General features: G+C 40.1%; 1 protein-coding gene across 1 annotated transcript in view; it reads right to left on the bottom strand.

The window, feature by feature from the left end:
* Utrn (utrophin) overlaps positions 1-26,696 on the bottom strand; it is a 522,813-nt gene that overhangs the window by 160,929 nt on the left and 335,188 nt on the right. The gene's annotated exons all lie outside the window — the stretch shown is intronic.

Below are 26,696 nucleotides of genomic sequence, written 5' to 3'. Positions count from 1 at the left end.
AGGCAACCTAGCCATGACTAACTCTGGTGTAACAGTCACTAACAATCAACCAAGTGTGAACACAAAAACAGACACCAGGACAGGCCACGAAGGTGCAGCGTTGGCCACTATACTGGTAACTGATAACTCTTCAGAGAGACAAGCAATGAATCTGAAATAGCAAAAAGGCAGCAAGCCCTTAAACACAGCAATCATACCACCTTCTCATATGAAGTTCTTTATAGGCCTCTGCTATAGTCTAAATATTTGTATCCCTTCAAGACTCATACTTTGACGTTCTAACCCAGAATGCCATAGTGCTAGGAGGTGGCATCTCTGGTACACAATTAGGGCCTGAGGTGGAGCCCACTCTTACTCCAGAGGCCCCACACAACTGCCTTGCTACTGCTGCTAGAAGTGAGCTACTGCTGACATCTGTGAGTCAGAAAGTGGGCACTCAGCAGACCCCAAATCTGTTGGTGCCCCGGGCTTGGACTCTATAACTGTGAGGAATAGAGTTCTATGATTTGTAGTCTCCCTAGTTCAAGGTATCCTGTTACAATAACACAAACTAAGCCTCACTCTTAAGTTTCTCCAATTCAAAACAAACATCGTAGTAATGTACACACAAGTTATTTGGATGTCTAGAATGCTTTTATTCATTTAAAACTCATTTCTGTGACATAAGAAGTGAGATGTGAGAGAGCTTTTTTGTGAGTGTCCCTGATTAGGGAAAGCCCGTAACTGATGGATTGTAGGCACTGCCGACAAGATTTATTCTTTGCATTTGCAATCCCACTTATCTCTGAAGTCATGAGAGCATAAATGCCCAAGTCAAATCACATCCATTGGCAAGGTGTGATCTGTATACCTAGAATGAGGCTGAACTCCTGAGCAAAAACTGACATTGTTGAATCATAAGTCTTGTAAGAGCTGTCAACAGAACTTGTGTTCATCTCATGCAGGCAACAAAAATAGAATAGTTTCATGCCAGGAACCAGGCTGTCCAAGAGACTGTACCAAAGAACCTTCACCCATTTTTTTCTTCCATTAAGAGTTTCTATTTGAAGCATTTCTAACTAAGATAATGATGAGACTGTCATTTCCCATACACAAAGTGGCCCAATCCAAGCAATAAAAAGCAGAAATGGATGAGGCAGCAGGAGAAGACAACAGTACACCGACTAAGGTTCTTCCTTTAGGCTTGGCTTCTGGAGTGGAACTAGCTTATTTTACATCCTGAAGTGCATTTTAAGAAATCTCAAGAGCTATGCATTAGAGGTTAGAAGGCAGTGCTCACTGTGCCCTCTTATCAGCACGATTGTCATCTTTCTCAGGAATCTCAGTGACACAGTCAGCAAAGCAACTCTTCATTCTTTGCTGCCACTGAGAAGCTGGCAGTGATTCCCTGGTAGACTCTAAACATCGAAGTCAGTGGACCACACCCAAAGTCCCAAGGCAACTCAAACCACACATCCTGGCATAGCCTGATCAGACTACTTGCTTTCTTTGACATTCAAGAGATGCAGAAAGCCAGAGTGCATCCAGATGCATAAATAAGAACAGTCCCCAGCATCAGGAAGTTGGGGCACCATGAAGTCAATTTACGTCCTCAGTTCAGGGAATGTGCTTTTCACCATGGAAGGGATAATGAATGGAATAAAACAGCAGGAAGGCAAACTGGCCAAATCAAGGACGCAAAGGACGTCTATACAACAGTCTTCAAGGATGCTTGCAGTGAGCAGGTGTTCACGTTGGACTGTACCTTTCAGGATGTGAAAGTCCTTCTACATGAACACCATCAACACTTAGGAAGCAAATTAATAACCACAAAAGGCTCAAATAAAAGGAAATCAGTATACATTATTCTCTAATTTAACACTTGATGGCATATTTATTTTCCCAAGCATGCTGAAGGCTCCTAAAAGCAGAAAGGCATCTTATTCCTTCTGTATCATTCACATACTCTGTCACAAAGAACGAGTCTAATGTAAAATAAGACATGGAGCTGATACATGGACAAGCACGTGAACAAGTGCGCAAATGCATCAGCGGATAAGTTCATCTCCACTAACTGGCAAATTAACCTAGGCAGTACCTAGAGCAAAGTGTAGGAATGGAATGAAGTAATCATTTTGTTCACTTTTTCCACTTAAAAAATCTTTAGGTGGGGAAAATAAAATTTAGAAACCTGCGCTGCAAAGTCCTGTGTAAATTTTCACTGAAAATTTGGAATTAAACACAATTCATAAATCATGTTCCTTCATAGATCACCAAGCAATGATGCACAGCTTTTCAAATCAAGAGGCCAACACGGGAGGCCGTAGATCACGACCCTGATGTGGCATCAAAGGTGAAGGGAATTAAAGTCTACAGAAAGAAGGATTATTCTAGCCGCACAGCTGGAGGCCCGGACCTGCTGATGCTCACCTCTGTCACCTGCCAGCTTGTTTGAAGGTTAAATAGCACCAAATGGCTCCTGAGAATTAGCATGGGACTATAATCTATGTAGAAGTACAAAGCCATGCGCTTCCGAGCATATAACATGAGCCAGTCATGTGCACACGGGACTAGGGCAAGAGTCAGGTAGCTGAACTAACATTTGAATATAGGGCAGGAGAAGTGTCTCAGATCTTTACATGATACACGTATAACATAGAAAAGGTTTAGAACAACCAGGAAACAGAAACCAAGGACTACAGATTTTCCTCTATAGGAACAACACTAACTTTCAGAAGAATCCTCCAGAAGAGGGCTGGAAAGGTTAGCAGAAGTTCACTAATCAACACTTACTCTTTCTGCAAACAACTTCTGCTATCTGGTCAAAATAAACTTTACAAAGAGAGGGAAGCATTCATTTATTTCTTTACTTTTTACTTATTCTATAACTGATAAAATATAGGCATTGCCGTTAAGTGAACCCATAGCCCACAGGGCTATAACCACAAACATTTTCTAATAAATATCACATATGTTTTGGTGCTTTATAATCATCTCTAATCAAGTAGTCGCTGTAACTACATCAGTAAAAATGTTTCTTCAGATTACAACAAATGGAACTGTTGGAAGCCTTTAACAGGAAACGCTTAGAATAGTACCAGTGAGAAGTGCTGGGCAGCTACTGTGTTCAGCTGCTGCAGCAGCAGCCTCGTCCTCTTTGGATCTGGTTGACACCATCAGGTTTATTTTCCCGTGGCATATTTACCTAACCCTTGGGGGCCACAGCAATGTTTTCTCTGAAGGAGTTTTGACCCCGTTACTGAAGGTGAAGAAGTAAGATTAGCAACAGCGTCCCTATTATGTCCCCAAAGCTCGGGCTAAATAAACAGTGTTAACCACCAGGGGAACATAAATGCACTGTGCCTTTCACAAATCAGACCAGATCTCAAAGACAGTTTAGGATTGATCATCAAGAGCTCAGCCGGATTACTGCCAGAGCTCCAAGTTTTGAAAATGAGGAATCGCAACTTTTCAAAAGTCAGATATATTCTAATGGTGTTTGTAAGTAGGATCACAAGTCTGCATCTTGTACAGCAATTAACCACTGAGAAGAATGTATGCAGTGTATTATTTGTTGAAACTGTACTTTCGGTTTGATTTGAAACTGTCTCATTGCTATCTGTTTATCAATAAAACTTTGAAAAGAAAAAAAAAAGTCAGATATACCTAAATAATGATATAATAATTGAATGTCACCACCAAAGAATATTATGCCTGTCACACATAAGTATGTATTGAGGCAGTTTATAAAGCTTCCAAGGTAATAAGTAATTGCAATTAATTATCCAATTATCTCACTTTATTAATTTCAAGCAATGATTTAACTCATTATTCTATAACCTGCATCTTCTCACAACTAATCTCACAGGATTTAACTATTCCTTTGAATCATATTTTCACCAATATTAAGTTACAATTAAAGTTCCACAGTAGCCTCTTTAACTTGGCAAATGGCATATGAAGAATCATTATCTATGATTATAAATATATGTGAAACAACAGAGTAGGAACATCTTATTACTAAGTATAACAAATTCCCAGTTTACTGAACTTTCAAGATAATCTGAACAAACCAATTTGCAATACAGAACCAAAAAATAAACAAATTTGAAATTCAAACATAGTCAAAACTGCTATAAACAAAAATTTCATGTCCATAATAAATGCTCCACATCCTTCACTCTATCTCATTTGTCTCTTAAACACTCTAAAGTTATAGCATATTAAAAGACGTTTTTTTTTTTTTTTTTTTTTTTTTTTTGCGGGGGGACTATAGGGTCTCACTATGCAGTTAAGACTCATGGTGACCCTCTTGTCTCAGCTTCCCTAATGCTGGGATTACCGCCATGCACCACCACAACCAATCCTGGTGGCCAGTTCAGCGTGCCTGGGGTGGGTGAGGCATTCGAAGCCCGGGATCGAACTCTGGACCCTGAACTCACCTAAGCAGGCACTTAATCCACTGAGCTATCCTGCCAGCCCTTCCAAAAAGATTTCACATGCACTAACTGAGGCTACTGTCACTGATACAGCTTCCTGTATGTGTGCTTAGCTGCACACTTACTTGTCATTCAAAACTTCCTCACTTCTCTTCCACCCCCATGAGGCCCATTTGTTCCATCTCTGTGCCCAGCCGGTGATGATACTTCAACACTATTTACCAAATATTGGATGAACAAGTAGGCCTTGAAATAGGAAGCTTGCTGTATTTCACCCAGGCCACATCTGCTTTAAAATTAAATATTTCAAATTGCACAGTATGATATGGCTGCGTAGTGTAAGCTTTATTTAGTAGAGTTACCCTAAAGGAAGTAAACGCCATAAGGAAAGGCAGCAGGGAGTGGCGTCTGTCCCTGTCACTGTAGACAGCCTCCTTCCCGAACAATTCACAGAAACGGTACTGCTAACCAGACGCACACCAACAAACCATCCCTGGTGGCTAAAATCAACACTAATGTATCATATAATTCTAGTTAATGAAAGGAGAGGGCTTAGAGTGCTCTCAGCACCAAGAAATGACAAACGCTTGAGATGATTGATAACCTAAGCAGGCCGAGTTGATCTATTACACTATGTATAAATGCATGACTCATAAAGAGCCACAATTATTATACGTCAAATTAAAACTAAAAACAAGATCGTTAGAGAACTACCATTATCATCACTTATCTAGTAGCAGAGCTGCGTACGTTAGTAAAGATGACAGCCACCAAAATGTTACTGGGCAAAAACTATTCCTCCATTCTCTGTGACTACTAACCCAAAGGATTAAAGACAGCGGTAGGTAATCCACGGCTCCAGGATGAGGGTCACCAAAGCCATACTCCCTTTACTATTTTCAGGGAGAAAAATCAACTCATCCAAATCAGAGTGAGAAGAAAAGTCACCCACAGACCAGATTTTGGGGAGAATTTCTGGTGAACCAACTTTATATGTTTCTAGCCAGCAGTGAGTTTGCACTTTCCCAAAGGTCATCCTGGGTCCCAGAGTCATAACCCTAGACACTTTCATCAGAGAGCTGGACTGCTTGCTGACACATATCTTGCCCAGGATCCTTCTCTCCTGATAAGGCATGTCCCCTCTCAGGTACCACTTTTGGGTGTGCATGATTCCTTCCTGGGACTTCCTGCTCCCTGAGGACCTGTCACCTTTTGGGAACAGAATATGTCCTGCCTCCTGGATCCCAGGAGCTCACAATATTGCTTTTTTGGCAATAAGAAAGACTCAATACGTGCAATTTGCCCATCCTGCCTATGTTAAAACAACGATCCGGGTATATCACCTCTTAGGACTACACACTCAACCATGTGCCAAACACTCAAATATGAATCAAAATCACAAAAACACTGGACTGCTCTAAAATTCAAAAACATCAAGTAGACTATCTCTTTGGATTTAGCTCTGTGAACTGCAGAAGGTCTGCTTCACCTGAAAAGTTCAATTTTCTAATCAGAACGCTACATCACCAGCGTGGAAGGAGCTGTGTGGCTTTCACTAGCAAGCATTTAGGTCCAACTTTATAACAGTGTACCCTGATTTTCTTAAAGGGCTTCTGGAAAAAGGCAAATTTATGTTGGATGTCTGGTTGCAATTATATAAACAGCAGGCTGAACAATTAAAACTTCTGATATGAGAAATATTACATCGCTGATGTGGGCGCTGTCTCCTGTCCAAATGAGAAGACAAGACTGAGTGGACTGAAAGTAAGATTCCCACCTCTGCTACTCAGCTTCTGAGCTTCGCCCGTGGCTTTCGCATCAGAGCACTAGGCCTTGGTCTTGCCCTAAAGCTGGAAGCATTGCTTTCAGATCTGGGGATAGTAGTACTGTAGTTACATTCACGAGGTGTGAAACACAGACAGGTTTCCATAACCCCAGTGTTCCTGGAAACGAATCGATGTAACATAAATTCAGTATACGAGGCAGCTTTTGTGAAAATACACAGAGGACTTTTTAATAAGATCTGAGCTGGGCAAGAACAAATTCATGCGTGGCAATTCAATGAGGTGAAATGTGGCAAAGAGAGTAACTTTCATTTAGATTTTTATGACGGTGTCTAACCCAAAAATAAACATATACGGAGAACTTCTGACGGTGAATTGCAGCAGGATCACTTCTTTGAATTTGCCTCTTCTCTCAAAAACAGAAAATCACAAGTCAAGTTTTTAATAGACAGAAGCCAGTGGTCCTCTTTTACTGTCAATTCAACTACTAACATAAGAATAGGAACTATTCAGACTCTAAAGATAGTGCACTAACTCCACCAGAAGGTCTAACTCTGCCCAATCAATGGCTGGAAGGCTAGGGCGGGTTACTAACCTCTCTATCAGCCCTAAGCAGTAAGACTAATAGCAGCAATTACAATACAAAAGTCCAGCAACTGCCCTCACAGCCTGCCTCTCAGGGGGTCTAAGCAATGAATTATTCATGTAATCTATGCCCTACATCTTTTAAGGAAGAAACCGCCAAATCTACACAAAACAGGCTAACAGACCTCTTGTGGTCATAAAGTCCATCACCTGCTGCTTCCAGCTGCCGTGAGGCAGATATTCTTTCCCTTCCCCGCCCCTCCTGAAGGGTGAGCAAGCTCACTGGAAACCATCTACTCTCAGGAATTTAAATGCTTAACAAGCTATTAAAGGGAAAGGTCAAAGTCCGCCCCCTGTTAGCACAATTCTCACTCCTGCAGTTGGGGTGTGGAGAAGAGATGGGGAGGGGGCTGGCCAAAGAGAAGTTAAATCTTTCCCCCACTCTTCCCACTACACCGTTCCTATCATTAGGAGAGAAGGAATAACTGCGATTGCTTTGGAAAGCTTTCAGACCTTTCAAATGGCCTGGTTTTACATCTTTTTCCTTTGGCAGTTGTGGTTTGTAAGAAAAAGCCCCATTATTCTTCTAATGACTCACAGTCTTGCTTATATTTGTACTTGCAATGAACCATGGGTATTCATGGGGAAAACCACAGAGCACATCTTTAATAGCTGATAAATAGCTGACTTGTGCACACAGGGAGCAAGGACCCCACCTCTTTCTGTCTTGTCTTTTCCTTTAGAAAAACTGGCAGAAATTGGAAGAGGAAGAAGAAGAAGAAGGGTGCTTGGCATCCAAAGGCTAAAGGAGGGCGGGAGCCTGCAAGTGGCAGGTTGAGGTTTTCTGTTTTGTTTAACTAGAAATGTAAGGTAGTATTTGGCAGGCTAGACTGGCTCCCAGCATGTGCCAAGAGCCTTCTTATGGAAAAAAGAACCGATTCCAAAGTTACTAATCCAAGTAGTAAAGCCACGCAGCACAGCCAAGTGCCCTGCAGTTAAAGCAGACGCACAGACGGAAAGGGACAGCCTGGGATTGGAGGGTGTCCCGTCACTATGATGAGGCAACTTCTCTCCCGCTCAGAGCTGCATCCTCAGGCAGCACACCAAGCGGCTGTGCAGGCAGCAGGGGGAGAGATAAACAAACCTGAGAGGCTTAGAAAACAGAGCCCATGCCTGATGAAGTCAGACTTTGGCACCAAAACCCGCTGTTTGTTGCTGGGCTTTGGTTATTGTTTTGTTTTTTCCCCAAAATAAGTCACAGTTAAATTCCCGGCAGAGATGAATATAAAAACTCCCTTCTGATGTAGAATTCAAAAACTGATAGGCATCAGGAAAAAAGCCTTTTTTTTCCCCCTTAAAAAATAATCTCAAAGAGGATCTCAAAATTAGATAGACTTTAAAAGTTGTACTTGAAAAGCCAAGGGAGCAATAGGCTATCTGCCATCAGAATGCATAAGATAAAAGAAAAGGGAGAAGGCAAGAGAGGGCATTTGTGAGGTTTGCTTTCTGCATACCTTTTCAAAGTTTGCAAGCACTTCCCGTAAACTGAAGTTCAGACCAATCATAGTCCAGCAGCCCTTGAAGCACACATCTTTCCGGCAAACTTCCCGCACACAATGCCGTTCAACTTCTAAAAACCGAATCTTTTCTGGCTATACCTGAAAATCCTTTGTAAAATCCTTTACAAGCCTTGCCCTTGAGCTGCAGTCCATCAGCAACAGCAGCTTCCGCTGGGACATTTTAGCCACCCCACCACGGGTCGGTTCTCTCATGGCCTTCGGAGATCGCAGGGAAGAGACCTGCTCCTGCGTTTTCTGCTAGTTGTGTTCCACAAAGCTGGCATGTCTGCTTCTTGGCTGGTTCTCCCTCTGCTCACCTTATTAATGACCTGCAGGCCACGAGCATTCCTGGCCCCAAGTATAGAGTTTGGTCTCAATTACACACAGTCAAAAAAAAGTTACAGCCTGGAAATTTGCAGAGAGAGAGAGAGAGAGAGAGAGAGAGAGAGAGAGAGAGAGACCAGCCAGCCAAGTATTACCAACTTCCTCCATTCAGATTGGTTTCAGAAAAAAGGGAGAAAAAAAAAAAAAATCCTGTGTAAAGAGCCAGTTTCCAAAGAGCATGACTTGTGCAGAGTTCGACCAGAGAAGAGTACACTCCCAGCTGAAGAAACAGGACAAGGAGCCTGGGTCTCCACTGTCCCAGACACCGATGCCCGGGTTGCTATGGTAACCACCAAGCTAGCTGCAGTCCTTTAGCCCAGGTCGTCCCAGCCTAAGAAGGGATGCTGTCAAAGCATGCAGTAGAAGTTGCTGAAAAAGTTGTTCTGTGTCCAGAGAAAAGTTTTCTCGGCGGCAGATTTCCTGGTCCCCTCTGCAGGGCATGCGGCAGGGAGAGAGAGCAGCTCAGTCAACCGAGAGCGGACGCTGCCCTGCCCACACTGACAGCACCGTGGCAACCCACTTCTCTTTCCAGCAGTTGTTTATTATTTTAATCAGCATCCTCCCTTCCCACCACTCCTCACGCAGTCTGAAGCAAAGCTCACTCCCACTTCCTGGAGGCATCCCTGCCCCAACTTCAGTACAGTATCGCTTCCATTGTCTCCACGCTGAATGGATCACAAGAGCCAAATTCCCGTCGGGAGCCCACCCATGAAAAGAAAAAGGAGTGGATGCGCGACACAATGCTGGTCACAAAGGAAAATGGGCGTGAATAATTTTATTATCTCTTTTTAAACAGGTTTTAAGGGTAAAACGATGGGGAAAATACTTTTAAAAGAAAGTTCTTTGATCTCACTGATACCACTGAAAATCTCTCAAGCTGTTTTCATATGGAGAATTCACTTATTTTTGACAAAAAAGAAGTGAAACCATTCACAATGTGAGCAACAACTAATTATACTGAACAGCCCTTTCATGTTGCTGCTCCATTATTACTGGTACTCAGAGACACTATCTTCCACACGATTTTAAGTGCAATCACTTTAGAGGAAATAGTTCAATCCAAATTACGCAGTCTTTGTACTGAGGTCGTGGACAGTGTTCCACGCTTAGAGTCACGGGAATGTCCACACGAGTATACGAAGCGTGGCTCTAGCCATGTGCAGCATTTCATTGTAAACACAGAGCACTTCTAATGGGGACACACCGCAAAGGGAGTTGACGTTCATCTTAATGTAACTAAGTTTACTTTTCATATGGAGCCCAGAGCAAAGGAAAAATAAATAACCTTCAATTTGAATCCTCTCTTCAGAGGCCATCTGAATTGCTTAAATGCACAAAGTGTAAGCACCCATTTCATCACATGGAGAAAAAGATTCCATCTCACAGCAGAAAAGAACAAAAACCTACCAGGTATCAGTATACACCATACACTCATGTTTTAGATTTACAAGCCACTTATTTCTCTATTTCATTTCCAACTTATCATTATTTAAATAGCATATATTGCAAGGGCCGACCAGATGGCTCAGTGGAATAAAGCGCCTGCTTACAAAGACACAGGGGCCAAGGGTTCAATCCCAGGACCTGCCCCCAGGGTGCACTGAGATAGCAATTGAGACTGGGTGTGGTGGCGTGCCTGTGCACCTGTAATCCCAGCTCTCAGGAAGCTGGAAGCAGGAGGATCACTGAGTCCGATCTATGTAGTGAGACCCTGTAGACCCCATCCTAAATACAAAATAAATAAATAGCATATGTTTTACATATGGCCATCTATACAAATATTTAACAAGCTTTTAAAATATTTTCATTATTTATTTATAAAGTCCTACATGTCCCCAGTGGCAAAACAGCTTTATGGCATTTCTAACCTAATGTGTGTCACCTCGATGCACCAAATTCGGATAAATACACAGACACTATTGATTTTCAAAGCAAACGTGTTGACCTAATGGCCACACAGAAATCAGCATGTAAAGGCAATCTGCAACCTGCATCTAAAGGGGACCCGGGCCAGCCTGAGCAGCAGCCATCGGGAACCAAGTAGAGAAACTCCTGGAGAAGCTGACCAAGCCAGGGAACTCGGCCTGTCAGGGGACTGGGGCCACATACTGAGATCTTTCAACAACAGCAAGCAAATGTTCTCCATAAATGCAAGACAAAAGAAACCACCCACACCATCACCCATCACCCATCACCACCAACTCCAAAAATAAATAAATAAATACCAGAGTAAGAGAAAAGGCACAATCCTTCTCAGCTGGGCAAACTTCCAGCTACCACCCAAGGTGCTGGATGTCTGAGATCAGAGACATGTGCAAACAAGCCGTCCCTATGCTCATATCGGAGGAGGAAATTAAATAAAATTCGGCAGAACAGGAGCCTGTGCCATTCTGGTCTTTCTCAAAAATTGCTTCTAGGGCAGGGGAGATGGCTCAGTAGAATAAGAGCTTCCCTGGCAAGTGCAAGGGCCTGAGTTCAGTCCCTGGCTCCGGAATCAAAAACACTTGCTTCTTATCGATGAATGGCTCTTACACCAAGACAAGAACGGTACATTATCAGGAGAGCTCCAAGCATCGTCTTGCGTCTTTAAATGAGACACAGCATAGGGTACACAGATAAGGCTAATGCGACAGCATCCTTCCTAGGAGCCATGCTTCCCAAAAGACAGGTGCAAGGAACTCTCCTCAAGGAGAGAAGCATGTACACCCTGAGTCAGTTAAGGAAGACAGCAAGAGTGTTCCCAACCACTCTAGGGCAAAATATCTCAAAGTCAGCATCATTAGAACCACCCTTTCTTAAAACCAGCATCCTCTGTTTGTGCAGCAGAGAAAACACTTCAGTAAGGCTCCCTTCATGTGAGTTAGAAAATATTAAAAAACTATGACATAAACAAACCGAGTTAAGAACACACCAAGAAAGGCAAGGTAAACCAAATAATTCCATACTCGAAATGGACCATTCAAAAGAACACAGGATCATTCTAGAGAAAAATATATTCTCTAATGCTTAAATAATTCCAATTATAAAGTAAGTATAATCTCGCTAAAATAGTAGAGGACAACTGCCATGTTGCTTTTATTTATTTACTGATGTATTTGTTGCTGCAGGCTGAACGAGGGGCTCTGCTTCACCATCGGAGCGCCCCCTTAGGTCCTTCTAAAGCATTAAAGACAAGGAGATTATTTATGCAAAAACCCAGATGTAACCTATTATGTGAAAATTGCTAAGTATTTGATATATTATTCAGAATTCATGTGTTATTGGACAATCACCATAACGGAAAGGGAAACCTGTCAAATGCTTTTATAACAATGGGCATTATGATTTGTGTTTGATATCTACAAATAATCATATTTTCTCAGTTTAAAGTCATCATAAATTATCCCTTGGTAACGTCCCTCACATTTCCACACCCACCCCTCTTCACCAAGTACTTCTTTCCTACTTTATTTCCTGTAATCTGATAATCATTAACGAAACTGGAGGTCCCTCGTGGGAGCAATATATGACCAGAGACTGAATAAACTCAATGATGACATCTGAAGTAGGTGAGATTTCATCAGTTTAAACTAGTGCTCAAATAAACTGTTCTCTAGCCTTCAAAAAGGAGAATAAACGTAACGCTACCAACACTAACAAATGCAGGCAAAGTAACCCAAGAGTACCCAGCTAAATGAGCCGTGCCCCATGCATAAACACATTGTTCCACAAGAAAGCAAAGGCTCCAGAGCCCCAGGAAAGTTCAGGAAAACTCATCAATGGAACCAATAAAACTAAGCTAAATTATTTAAGAAACCACATTCCAATGGTGAACCAAAGAAATCCAAGAGGTTATGTGACTCTGGCAAGAAATTTCAAGGGTTAAGCTAATTAGAAAAATATTTCACACTTAAAAACTGTACTTTGCATCATTCGATAAAAGCTGCCTGACTTAGTGACCTTGGTAAAGGCAAAAAGGAACTTCTTTAGGGTCAAACAAGGAAAAGGATCGTTGAAAAACAAATTAGATCTTATTCCAGTAGTAGATCTTAAACCATCTGCCCCACTAAACACAAAGTTTCAAATTTTTAAAAATATAAAGATAAAATGTGCTTTCTGTGTGAAACCTAACAGAGTTCTCTTTATATTGGCCACTACAAAGAACCAAAAGTAAAGAAAAAGACTTCTGAGAAGCCTCTAAAGCAAAGCATATGGAGGTCAATAGGCGATGAGAAATAAATCCATACACCATGGCTCACTCATTTGTTACTAAAATGAAGACCTTCGGGCATGGGTTAGAAAAAGAAATTACCCCATGCTGACTCAAGGAAAGATCTGATTTACTTCTTAGGAAGGGAGTACCATAATTTTCCTTTCATAATCCTGCTAGGCTAGGGTTGATAATTCAAAAATAAAATCATTGTAAGCTCTAGTCAGGACCTAGATTCCAATCCACTGTCTGTCCACTGGTCTTGCCTGAGGACTTGCTCCTGCATCCATTATGGCTTTCCACTGAATGCCAGCCAGCAGTGAGGTCTGTCAGCTGGCAGCCATTTTAGGTAATATACAGCCCTAAAGGGCAGAAAGTTCAAGCTAGAGACACAGACCTCAGCCCCCAGATGAAAGGAGGAATCCTCTTTTCATCCCCGGAAGTTGAGGCAACATGCTTTGTACTCAAAGATTCTTAATGTTCACCTCTTCAACAATGGCATCTATGTTGGTCATGATGTGGGTGGTAGCTAGGAAATAACAATTGTGATTCATAAGAAAAATGATTCGCTACTTTAAATATTTGCATAAAACATAAGCAAGGGGCTGGGGAGATGGCTCAGTAGACTAAGCACTTCCCTGGCAAGCGCAAGGGCCAGAGTTCAATCCCCAGTTCCGTCAAATAAATAAATAAATATTAAAAAACATAGACAAGAAATTCTAAAGGGCATATTAATATATAGAGGGTTTTTTTTTTTTTTTTTCTTCTCAAGGAGAGTGGTAGCTGGGGAAGGGGATGAGGAAAAGAAATGCCAGAAGAAATACTTTTGAGCAAGCCAGGTGCAGGGTCAGCCTTGAACAGCCTTCTAAATATTTAATGATCTGGAGAACACTTTATTAGGTGGCTAAAAATAATGCCAAGACAAGTTAATGTTTCCAAGCCATATCCTTCCTTAAAAAATATGTGGCATTAGAAAAAACTGAAGTAATCTCAGGCGGTCAAGGTTCAAACTTCCAGATGTCTCCTGACAGTGCAAGCCTGGAGGGTATGCAACTAAATCACACAGGGTGCCAGAAAGAAGGTTCCAGAAGATTTTCTGAAGGTTTTTCTAACTTTCATTGGCTGTCCAATTTTAGAAAATTAAAGTACAAACTTCAATAATAGCGACAAAAGTGGCAAATAGATCGAAATTTGTTTTTCTTTTTTCTTTTTTTTTTTTTCAGGCTCAGGCTGCCTTAAAGTGGGGTCTGGTGAGGCATGAGGAGCTGGGGATTGAACTGCAGTCCCCCTTTAAAGCAAGCGCTTTAAAGAACTGACCTAACCAGCAAGCCCCCTGGATCAAAATTTGAAGTATTTATTTTTCCTTCACAAACAAAACAAATGTACGTTCCCAACAGGGCACTATCCCTAGGAAATAAACACTGAGTAGACACAGGGAAGTTCAAACAGTCCCCATGAGGTCAGCTACACATCCAACGTATACTAGGCAGACCAGGCCTTCCAATGCATGCAAACTCCTCCAATCACCGCTCAAGTCCTGATCTCACTCTCAGTCATGAATTTTCCTGTTTTCTTCCTGCTTAGTATCCCAATCAGAGTTCTCTGCAAAATCAAACCCTAAACCTCCTTCCATGCCCTAATCCTGATTTACCTTCACTCTCTGCTCCGTCCACCAGTCAATGCACTTACCACACAAAACACTTACAAATGCACTCTCTAACTAGCTCAGAGACGATCAGCCCCTTCCTCCCACTCCCAGAGGTGCATGCTGCATCTGTATTTCACTTCCCATAGGTTCGTTCTGGGCATTGAGCTCTACTTTGTATTGTTGTTTCTTCCCCAAAAATTCCCAATAAAGTACTTTAGAGAATAAAACTATAGACAATGTTCTAATTGCAAGAATCAGCAGGCTGACTACAGAATAAAGGATTCCTGTTTGGTAAAATTAGGCTCGACCATCATCTTTCCTGAAGATTATTAGAATCTGCCAAATTCGGAGCCAACACCCACCATTTACTAAAGCACTATAACCTTTATCTCAGAAATTCTCTCCCTAGGAATCTGCAAATGTGTGCTGAGCCAAGAATGCTCAGTAAGGCCTATATGACACAGCAGAAAGCTGAAATGATCTAAATGCTAATCAAGTGGAAAATGTGTAAATAAATTACAGCAGACTCATACAATGAAATGCTATGCAGTTATGGAAAAGAGGGAAATGCTTTCCATGTGCTAACAATCCCTAAGTTATGAACATGTGGGATTTGAGATAGCTCTGTATAGGTACAACCTATGACACTTGTGGAGAGATCTATAGGAAATATTTCTGGAAAGATCTCCAAGAAGATAGCAATAATGATAACCTCTGACAATGGACTAGAAATTTGAATGTCTAGAATGGGCTGTTTATTTTAAGTCTCTTCTACTAATACAAAAAAAAAAAAAACCTAAAAATTTTACCACAGAACAGGTTATTTTTTTCACACATAATTAAATCAGTAGATAAAGGGAATTCTCAAATAAAACACACATTTCTTTCTAGGTAAATATCTATTCCAAAATTGGTGGTCACATTCTATTTGAAAGTTAATGCCACCAGAGATGACAATTGTCGCTGAAAGTTTCACAAGTTCTGAAGTGCCAGATGGTCTATCGGGAGGCGAATCAGCCCCCAATAAAAGCAAGCCTTCAGCAGCAATGACTTAGTCAATGGTAAACTTTTCTAAAGGACACATGGACAAAGCCTTTTTGTTCTCATAAGTTACACGATAACCAGTAACTCTTCCTCATTTAAATAATAACTTTGTGTCTCAACAGGCACTGTATCATTCACCCCTCTCTCCAAGGACCAGTACTGCTATTGCTGTCTAACACTGTGATATTCTAGGGTGTAAATACGTTGGGAATATTTGTAAAATCGGTTGATATATACACCCATTTGTTCAGGCAATTAAATCATCATTTCATGGGGGAGAAGGAGACCCTCTATACAACAGCAAAAGACAAGCACTAGTCTTCGAGATGCTCACAAACTCCTGCTTACGAATAGTAGTTCTGCTCATAGATTAAAGACACAATAGTGAAAAAGGAAATAGCATGGGCTCTCCTTGTTGCCTGGAAAAGGAAGGCTTGATACACTGCGAAGGTTACTAGTAAAAGACAAATACAAAATGAGTGAAATGCGCCACCACAGGTTGAGCAGCCACCCGCCATCTTGGCTGGGGCTAGAGGCGGTAGCGGGAGCGTCCCTGAGTGATGGCTTGTCAACTCTACTTGTACGCTAGAAGTTGTCAAAAAGGGAATTTTTAAGAAAAGCATGATGGTACATACTTGTAATCCTAGCGAGTTACAAAGCTAAGGCAGGAACTGAGGAGTTCAAGGCTAACCTGGGCAACGGAGCAGATCAGCCAGAAGGTGGAGGTGGGTGGGGGCTGGAGGTGAGCGGGAGAGCACACACAAGCACAGGCTCTGGGCTTAATTCCCAGCAGAGAAGGGGGAAAAGGAATTTCAAAGCCAGTTTACCCCCAGTGTTTGACCTGCATATTCTTTAACTTTGAAATACAGAATGATGATACAGTAATAGAGCCTGTAAGAGTGCTACACAGAATCTAATGCTTGTCCATATAAAATAACTATTGATTGAATTAAAATCCTTACCTTGGGAGAGTAAATAAATACCCAAGCAATGTTCTACTGCATCATACATTTTTTTGGACCGGTATTATTTTTCATATACCTTTACAACTAACAGAAATTCACAGAATGAAATTAATTTCATTTTTAAAACTATATGTGACTTTTACCAAAATTACAACACCTATTTTGATCACTGGACTCAACTAACTGGTGATGATGTGCAAAAATCAAATACGCACACATGGGCTAGAAGTTTGATATTAGTCAGTTCAAATATCCTACACATGTTCTTAGAGATACTATAAACACTGTGTGATAGTGAAAAATATGAAACTAATTTAGAAAACTTAAACACAACCTCAAGGTTGGCATCAAATACTTTGAAGAGCATCAGCATTGCTTGATTTGAGTTACATCCTTCCCTCTCGGCTCTCTTGCCAGTTCCAACCCCACTGATTACTTTTTTTAGCTATTGCAAACATACTTTTTCATCTCTTGAATACCCTACAGTTGAAATATATGCTCTTTTAGAAAAGATGATAGCTCAGAATGACTAGGATTTAAGTCACCAGAAAACTTTCTCATCAGAAATTATGAGTCAGACCTTTCTAATACTGTGACAGTCTGAAAAACTAACACAGGAAAAATTTTAATCATGAAAAAATGGTAGTCGATCTGTACCTACCAGGCACTGCGTCTTTACAACGATCTCAATACTCCATCTTCACAGCTGTCCATAATGTACATTTTACTTTTTATCTGTTGATCTGACTTCTAGTACGTTAAATAATAGTCTCCCAAATTTTCTGAACTGTTCAACCTTTCACCTGCTATTAAGTCCAATTCAGTCTCCACCTTCCACCCAAAGCCTTGCACTACAGCTTTAATTCAATAGTTTCCTATTCAAGTGAGTCATTTCCATTAAGCTGCACAATTACCCTGCACTTTGCTTCTAGGATGCTCTACTCTGCTTACAGGTTCTGTTATCTACAGCTCTACCAGTAACAGGTAGCATGCTGGGCACATAACCCTGGCCCAGGTAGTATTTTTATTTTCCAAGACCAAAACAATTAGAATATATTAAAACTATACATCCTAAATGTGATTCTATAATTGAAGAGAAAGTCAGATTTTGTTAGACTCATTCATTTACAAGGTTAACAAAATAGTTCATCTCACTCAAATTTCAAGTAAGACATTCTAAGGATTGATTATAGCCTGTCTTTCCTTTTAAAAAAAAAAAAGGAACTCAGGATATTACAAAGATTTGTACTTATCTTGCTCATAAACTTCCCAAAGAAAGGAAGGTTATAGTCCTTCTTCTATAAACCACTCAAGCTTAACTTTGTGACAGAAAAATGTTAATTTGACTGCATTTTTTAAGAGTCATACTTTAAATTTTAAAAGAAAGTGCTGCCCTCTTGTGAAATGAGGTAAAAGATTTATCCTTTCACTGACAGTTGAGTAAATACTGTAAAGTGATTAAAAGTTAAATTTTAACATTAAAACAAAAATGGAGTTTATCTTAAAAGTTGCATGTGCTTCCCCTAAAGTCTGTCCCTCCCGGTCTTGGTAAATTTTCTAACCAAATGAGGAATGGATCATTAGTGCAAACTGCTCACAATGACTTATAACTGAAAAATACCAAAAGGAATGAAAGGCTCCGTGGCTTTGGGTTGTGTTACAGAAGGAGACTGAAAAGAAAAAAAAAAAAAAAAAAAAAAAAAAAAAGTCAAAGCCAAAAGCCAAAGCCAATACTGGAAATAACAGGTCAAATCACTGTTGAGTGACACTGAACAAGACCAAGCCTGTCTTCCTTCCACTTATTTACCTATAAAGCATTTCCCTCATACCCTAAGCAATATGGAGTGGTTTGGGAATTGAGTGAAACAACAAGTAAAATGATTAGCAGAGTGCTCAGCACACGGTTATTGCTTCTTAGAACAGGTATTTAAACAACACAATCCCTGTGAACGTCTAACAAGCACAATGTGTGTCCTCTTCTGTGGTCTCTGTTACTCAGCGTGGGTACCAGGTAGGAAAAGAGACACAGAGGCATTACTTTGCAGGCGCTGCCATTTTTGAGCTATGAAAATACACGGGAAGCCATTCATTCTACGGTTTCATGAAGAAGACAGCAACAGCTTCACAGTCCACAGAAATAAACCCTATAAATCTTATGGGCTTTCAAGATCCAATTAAAGATTGCAATTTACTCAAAATCAGTTTCAGTGACAAATAGTAGATTACCTCAATCTAAAGACACTAAAACTAAAATGAGAGAGAGAGAGAGAGAGAGAGAGAGAGAGAGAGAGAGAGAGAGAGAACGAACTTGGTGTTGTCCAGTAGGCTTTCCTTTAATATTGAGTGGGCTTCTTCGAATGAGATTTAGCTGTCACCCTTTCTCTACTGCTGGGATGGAAGAGGATGCGACATTGGCCAGACAAAAAGCTAGGAGGGATCAAAGTATTTGGTGACTGTTACAGTAAAACACACGTTGCCATTAATCCACCTCAAAATTCTCCCCCTGGTCTTAGACACACTCACACCACTGTTCTTCACATCCTGAAGCAGTTCTGGAAGTCCTCTTTCTGACTGTCTCTACGAGGTATGGTCAAAAATATGGTGAACACTGCTGCCCAGTGCCATGCAAAGAATGTAAACACAATACGTGGCACCCTCCCTCACCACACCAAACAGGTCTGGCGCCATGTGACCTCCAGTGCTTCTCCAAAGTCAACGGGACAGCGGCAGGTAGACATTTTGAATTCATTCAGGACGTGGAGGCGGGTACCACAGCACAACTGAAGCCACTCCCCAAAGAGACTTCCAGAATTCCCTCAGAACGTGGCAAGAAAGTCAAAATAAGTGTGTTTAAAGAGCGGGGGTGGATTAGGTGGGGAATTAATGGCAGTTTATATCTTTTGCCGTAATAATTTTTAAATATATTTAAGCATTCACTGTATTCGCTGACCACACCAATACCACAGCAAAAGAAGAGTTGTCTTGACAGTAACATGACCAAACATGAGTAATTGAAACTCTGATTTTCATTTAGGCACCACACTTGGGGACTCACATGTAAATAGCCACCATTTACATATGAATGTTAGGAACAGGTGTGCCTATGGAACAAAAAGGATCTCAAAAAGTTAAAGCATTCTTTGATTTGATTCTCAGCACACCGAGGGAGTAGTCTATTTAAAGTAATCTTCAGGAGATCCTTTTGTAATGAGACCTTTTGTCAAATTAAAAGCCACCCTCCGATATATTTATTTTCCCAGGTCGAATTTTTATGCTTGAGTGGGAAAAATTTGCATTTCTTGATTGGTATTATGATAAGAATAAGGAACATAGGAACGAAAAAGTAGAAAAGATGCAGCAAGGAAAAGTATGGGTCTTACATTTAGTTAGTATGATATATTTTTAGAACAGCCTTCTGGAAAAAATATCCCTATTTAAAAAAAAAAACTGTAAGAACAAAGTAGTGACAATCATGTTGTCCTTATTCTAATCAGTTGCTTCTCTGTTCAAATAGACACAGCCACAGAGGAACCCTGTAACATTTCAGTGAGCAAATTAGAACAAAAAGCCTCTAATTAAATGTTAAGGGAAGAAAATTAACATGCACACGATTTATAAAATTTCAAATTCAATAATGCTTTGACTCCACTGGACTTAGGCACAAGAAATGCTGACTCATCACACACTTCTGCAAATGTTCCGCATACATAAATGAACATTGAAACTGTGGGAAAAACCTATGTCTCAATAACTTTTCAAGTTGCCTAGAGCCCAACGACACTGTACCAACTAATTTTCTTAATCTTCTAGAGGGAGGTGACCTCTTAAGTAAGTGTAAAGTACAACAGAAAGAGGAGACCTAGGCCTTGTTCTCATTTATTTAATCAAGTAAAACATAAGCTGTTTAGTGACCCATGGGAAAGATCAACAAGCAAAGGTTTTCAAGTTCTGAGAAATAAGAACCCTCCGAGCCTGCTCTAAGTCATGAGATCTCAATACAGATGTGTTGATTCAAAGTGATGGACCATTGAATACCACTTGACACAAATTTTTATAAGGAGTTGCTTTCTCCCTCCCTCATCCCTGGCAGCCAGCTCTACTCTGGCTGGTTCCCCTTTCTGCCAGTCAGAACCAGCTCAGAATCTGCAGGGCGCAGGTCGCCCTTTCCCTTGTGGAGCAGGAGCATGCACACAACACATCTTCAGTCCCTTTTGTTATCCCCGCCCCCCACTTAATGATCCCCTGCCCATTTGAGAACCGCCTCCGTCTTTTCTTCTACTCATTACTTGTTTTGGTTTCTCATATAAGAGAAATTATACGATGTATCTGACTTATTTCTCTCGACATTATAGTCTCAAGATGCGCCTACTTTCCTACAAGAGATTCGAGTTTATCTTTCTTTATGGCAGAATAAAAATAGTACTCCATTGTGTATATACACCACATTTTCAGTATCCATTCATCTGCTGAATAAGCTGCTTCCAAGAGCCAGCTATTATGAGTTGGGCCGCTATAAACATTGGTATGCGTGAACCACTGCAACATGACGTCCTTGATTCTTTTGCTAAACACAAGATTTTTGATCAACTTTACCACCACCTTCTCTGGAGCATTTAATTTTTCATTTTCTTACATAATTCCTCCTTCCCTTAAGATTCTGTTTCTTATTATGAAACAAAGATATTGAATGCATAACACCACTTTAATTTTTATTTTAGTTTTATAATGTTGATGGTGTCAGGTGGAAACCAGGGCATCCAGGCAGCCCTCTACTGCTGAGCTGTTATAGTCCCCAGGCCTGGAAGCATGCCTGCACAAAACGGGTTCTGTTTCCACCATCCACTAGGAGTTACAGATTCTCTTTTCTGTTCCAAGTGAAATGGGGATGGCTCACAAGAGATGGAGCTGACTTTGCCACTGTCGAGTTTAAAGGCATAATCAAAACAAAACACTTTATAACTAAACAGTAAGGTCTAGAATTATACTTTTACAGGTGCAATTCTATTTTGCTAAAATACAGAAATGTATGCATCTTACTGAGGACAGACAAAAATTATTCTTTCCAGTATTCTCAAGAACAAAAATGACTTGGAAATGAGAACCTAATTTAACCACAGTGCAATGAAACTGGCAATGAATGACAAAAGAACCTAATTTAATCATAAACCTGGAGTGGTAGTACCCACCTGTAATCCCAGGATTCTGGGAGGCAGAGGCAGGAGGATCATTTGTTCAAGCCTAGGCCTGGGCAACTTAGTGCCTTAGAAAGAGATACTAATTTTAATTCATTAATTAATTAATTTTTAAAGAGGGACTGAAGATATAGCTCAAAGTGAAGGCCCTGGGCTCAATCCTCGGGACAGCAAAAAATTAACTTGAGATAAAATTTAATCACCAGCATGAATATATTTCTGGGGCTTTATAAAGAAAATTACATGCCACTAGACTGAGCTATTATCATTACTTCATGAAGGTGACATAAATGATGGTAGGTGGGGTGCACGCCTGTAATTCCAGCCCTCAGAAAATAGGAGGAGGAGGATCACTGTGAGTTCTAGATTTCTTTTGGCTACACAGTGAGTTCCAGAACAGCCTGAACTACGCAGCAAGACTGTATTCAAAAAGGGAAAAGTAAAGCACTATGGAAAATACAATTACATCTTGCTAAAAATGTATCAATTAGGTCTCTAGCAATTAAATGCATGACCCATATGTAACCAAAGATAAAATGAAACATTATTTGTGTTTTAGAGCTGTCCTCACTTTTGGAGATTCTCTAAATTTTATTAGAATACAGTCTGTAAAACTCAATACCACCATGTTTCATAGTTTCATTTTAATTCTTAAGCAGTCAAGTAAGTGATAGTCATTCTAAGTACCCTGTTCTTTTATAACTAATTCAATTTAGAAAGGTATTAAACCTATGTGTAAAACTCTGTACTTTGGATCTGAGTCTGAATGACCTAAGAATATCAGACATGTGAACCAGCTGGGGAGACTTTTTCAGTACCAATTTTAGAATTCATTTAAAATGGCATGAAATGATGAAGATGAAAATGAAGTTTCATTTAATGAGTAGTTTTACATATTATATAATATTTCATTTTCCTTGAAAATATGGGTTTGCTTTACCAGTTCTCAATCCATACCTTTTATTTACATTTTCCCCTCTTTTGCCAATCTAAATATAAATCAGTCATACACAATACAGTATTAAGGAGAAAAATTCTCTATTGACTTCACTCTTCTGAGGAAGATGAAAATAATTAAGTGAGAAATATGGCAAAACACAAATACCACAGACTCTATTCTGTAAGAAAACAATGACTTTTAACAGTGTGCATATACATAGAATACAATGGCATAAATTTTTTAAAATTTTTATCAGCACAAATTTGCAGTATAAAGCGTTTATAATCCTGTGGGCTTAGGTACATGTACCTTTTTATTTTTATTTTTATTTTTTTTCAGAACCAGGGATTGAACTCAGGCTCTTGTGCTTGCCAGGGAAGCGCTTATTCCACTGAGCCATCTCCCCGGCCCCACATGTATCTTTTTAATAATTTTTAAAATATTTATTCATTTATTTGGTACGGGGTCTCGCTACGCAGCTTGGACTCATAACGAGCCTCCTGTCTCAGGCTCTCCGGTGCCGGGATTACCGGCGTGCGCCACTACGTTTGATCTCAGGGCTGGTGCAGCGTACCCAGAGTCCCAGGGCCAGCATGGCATGCGGCACCAGGGATCAAGCTGGGGTCTTTGCGCTTGCTTGTCAGGCAGGCACTTAGACCACTGAGCTATCTCCACAGCCCCACATGTTCTTTTTCATGACCTTCTCTTCCCTTCCTCTCCAGCTCCTGATTTTCTTTCCCATTTGAGACATATCTATCTTCCTACTTCCTATTACATACCTTTTATTTTGCTCTTTCTTCACAATTTCAGTTTCTCGATCAAGAGAAGCCATTCGTATTTAATATCTACGCCTGCGTGTCTGATTCATTTCACCTGACACTACGGTCTCCAGGAGCACCCATTTTCCTACAAATGACTCCAGTTTATCTTTCTTCATGGCAGAGTAGTGCGCTGCTGTGCATAAACTCCTCACTTTCTTAGCCAATCATGTGTGGAGGGGCAGATAGGCTGCTTCCACGATTTAGCTGTCTGATTCCTCCTGCTATCCACATGGGTATGACGTAGCATGGTAACCTGATGCATTTAACTCTTTGATCCATTCTCAGAACTACTTCAGCAAAATTCACGTAAAAATTTTTAACATAACAAAAGTGCTTACCAAATAAATAGAAAGCCACACATTTCCATCAAAACTATTCAATTCAACTACTACCTCACCTTCAAAAGCTAAAGTCACTCCCTTCCTGTTTTACCACAGGTAATACTTTGGACCTTAACCTAAACTTACGATTTTTGCAGTCCCTTAAAAGTACATCGTTTTCCTCCCTTTCCTAATAAATCAAAATCTAACCTTGCGCCATTCAATCACCCCCTCCCTTCTTCCATGAAACACTCATTCGAAAGGTTGAGCACACACATAGTTCAGCTGTCTATACTCCCTCATTTTCTGCTAGATGTAGGAGTTCTTCATCACAGGACCTTTGACTTCTGTCTCATGCTTTGCTTCCATCCATCAACCAGTTCTCTAAGGCAACCTACTACTACTTTCCTAAAGCTACATGATCATATTGGACAAAAGAGGAAGTGAAACAGAGGGTTAGGGGTTCTACATTCTATGAAAAAAATTAAAGTTTGCCTATGTAAACCCAGGAGGAGTGAAACAAACAAACAAGAAGGCATTGTATTACTTTAGGCCCAGAGTCGCTATTTGCTAACCACATAAAACCTATTTAAGAAGCACATCCCATTAGACTCTGCACAGTCATAATTGCAGCGGTCTCTGCAAGGGTAGAGAAAGTGCATGGATTTGTGACATATCATTTCTGACCTGGCCTTCCCGTCATTCGTATAACCTGCTGGCACTCAGCCCTGTGCTGTGTGACTTATCTGAGGGCAAGGGAAGTAAACCAAGGCCCCGACATTAAGAAATGTCCCTTCCAAATCCCTCAAAATATATCCAGCTAGTTTTTTGGGATTAGGGTTCAAAGAACAAAAGATTGCACAAAAAAAGGAGGGCCGGGAGATAATGACGTTAGGTCAGCAGAAAGTTAAAAGGCAAGAGCTAGACAGAAAATCTAAATCATGCCTGTGCCCTAAAAAAACCGGCCGGGGCTTGAGATAAATACACCAGGTGGGGAGGCCCACGGCGCATGTTCAATCCACACCTGCACAATATCCTGGCTTAAATTCTGCTTAGTCATACCAATTGTATAAATTAATTAAAAAAATTAATCATAATAATAAAAATAGTCAGACCACACTTCCACAGTTTAGCCGAGTCATTATTGGCTAACCAACACACAGGTGAGAATTAAGAAAAAATTATCATGAAAAGGACATAAACTTCACGTCGTGTTGCGATCTCATTAACTTGGAATAAGTTCCAGTCAGAGCAAAATAGATTTTACATACCATAGTATACTTTAATTAAGCTAAATATAGTTGCTAATCATAGTCACATAAGCACCTGCATTGCCTGTGTCAGACTTCTTAGCAATAAGATTTATGAGAACCTAAAAGCGTAAGACAAATCAATCACAAATTAACTACTTTATTCCTGGACATATAATTCAGATCTTGAGTGCTTTTCCCTTCACCACTGAGCTCTACTCAGTTGAGTTTACCAGAATCACATGACAACCTCAGACCATGAAAGTAGTTTGCACAGAAATATCACAAAAAAAACATTATTTTATACAATTAGTGCAATGTTCAAAGCGAAAGACAATTCAAAATTAAACACAAATAAAATTACCTTGATGCCACCTAATATAAACCTCACATCCAGAAGCTATTACTATTTTAAAACCAAGGAATAATTTCAATAATAGTTTATTGTCACGGGACTCCTAAGATAATACACTTCAGTGCATGGATCTCTCTTAACAAAACTTCCTCAATTTCAAACTCTCCCTGACATCCACAAAAAAAACCTGTTCTCTTTATCTACTTATTTAAAGACCTTTTATTTCTCTTTATCTCCTTATTAAAAGGAGATACATATTCTTTGTCCAAAATTTGTAGTTTTTAAATAAAACAGGAAAAAAAAAAAGTGTCAACAAATATGATGTAAGCCATGGTAAATGAAAATAAGTCCAGCATATTTTAAATTTCAAAAACAAAGACCACAGTGGAGAAGTAGTTCTTTTCAAAATATTTTATCTATAGTATAAATTCTGGACCTTGTTGGCAGACTTTCATACAAACCCCTAATAATAACAGTTGTCAGAATAAGTATTTATATAGCAATTTTCATGAGACCAGAGCTTTGAACAAATAAATATAAACTGAAGTCATGATTATATACCTCTGGCCTCAAATTCACAGTCGCAAGATACACTTTAAGGGACACTGAAACTGAGAATTTTTTTTTCTGGTAATTTACCAAAAAACTGTAAACTAACAATCTCAATAAAGCAAGTATACAAGGTGTATTTATGACACCTGTTAAGAAATATATATATATATATAAAAAATTTTAGACATTGCATGTCTATGAAGTGACATATTCTAGCAAATATTTTCATACTTGAGTTGAACTGCAAAAGTCATTTAGTAATCTACTGAGGATATCCTTCCTATATAATGTGTGGGCAGGCTACAGGGTCCCCCTAGTCTATCTTACATAATGACTCAACTCCCTCCATAAAGAACTTTGAAATGTCTGTGTCAAGCTCTGACACAATGGGAAACTACTTCTCAATGCATCAAACTCCAAAACTTCTCCTCTATACCTAGGCAGAGAGACGATGCTTCAGGGATATGTCCCATCGGCTTGTCATTGCCCCGAACAAAGTCACGTGTTTAAAAACAAGTTCTTTCCTTTCTGTGAATACGGTCATCATGATTCATTATGTGTTTTTCTTTTTTCCTACACCTAAAATATTTTGCTCGCTACACCATTTTTCCAAACTTTAATGTGGTCTACATCATCTCTAGAGGACACTCAAGGCTTTCCTAAAAATAGCCTCTGTGTGTGTGTGTGTGT

The sequence above is a fragment of the Octodon degus genome, unplaced genomic scaffold, assembly GCF_000260255.1.
Source record: "Octodon degus isolate 3935 unplaced genomic scaffold, OctDeg1.0 scaffold00024, whole genome shotgun sequence".
NCBI lineage: Eukaryota > Metazoa > Chordata > Mammalia > Rodentia > Octodontidae > Octodon > Octodon degus.
The sequence above is the reverse complement of the archived record's forward strand: the minus strand, read 5'-3'. Positions and strand labels throughout refer to the sequence as shown.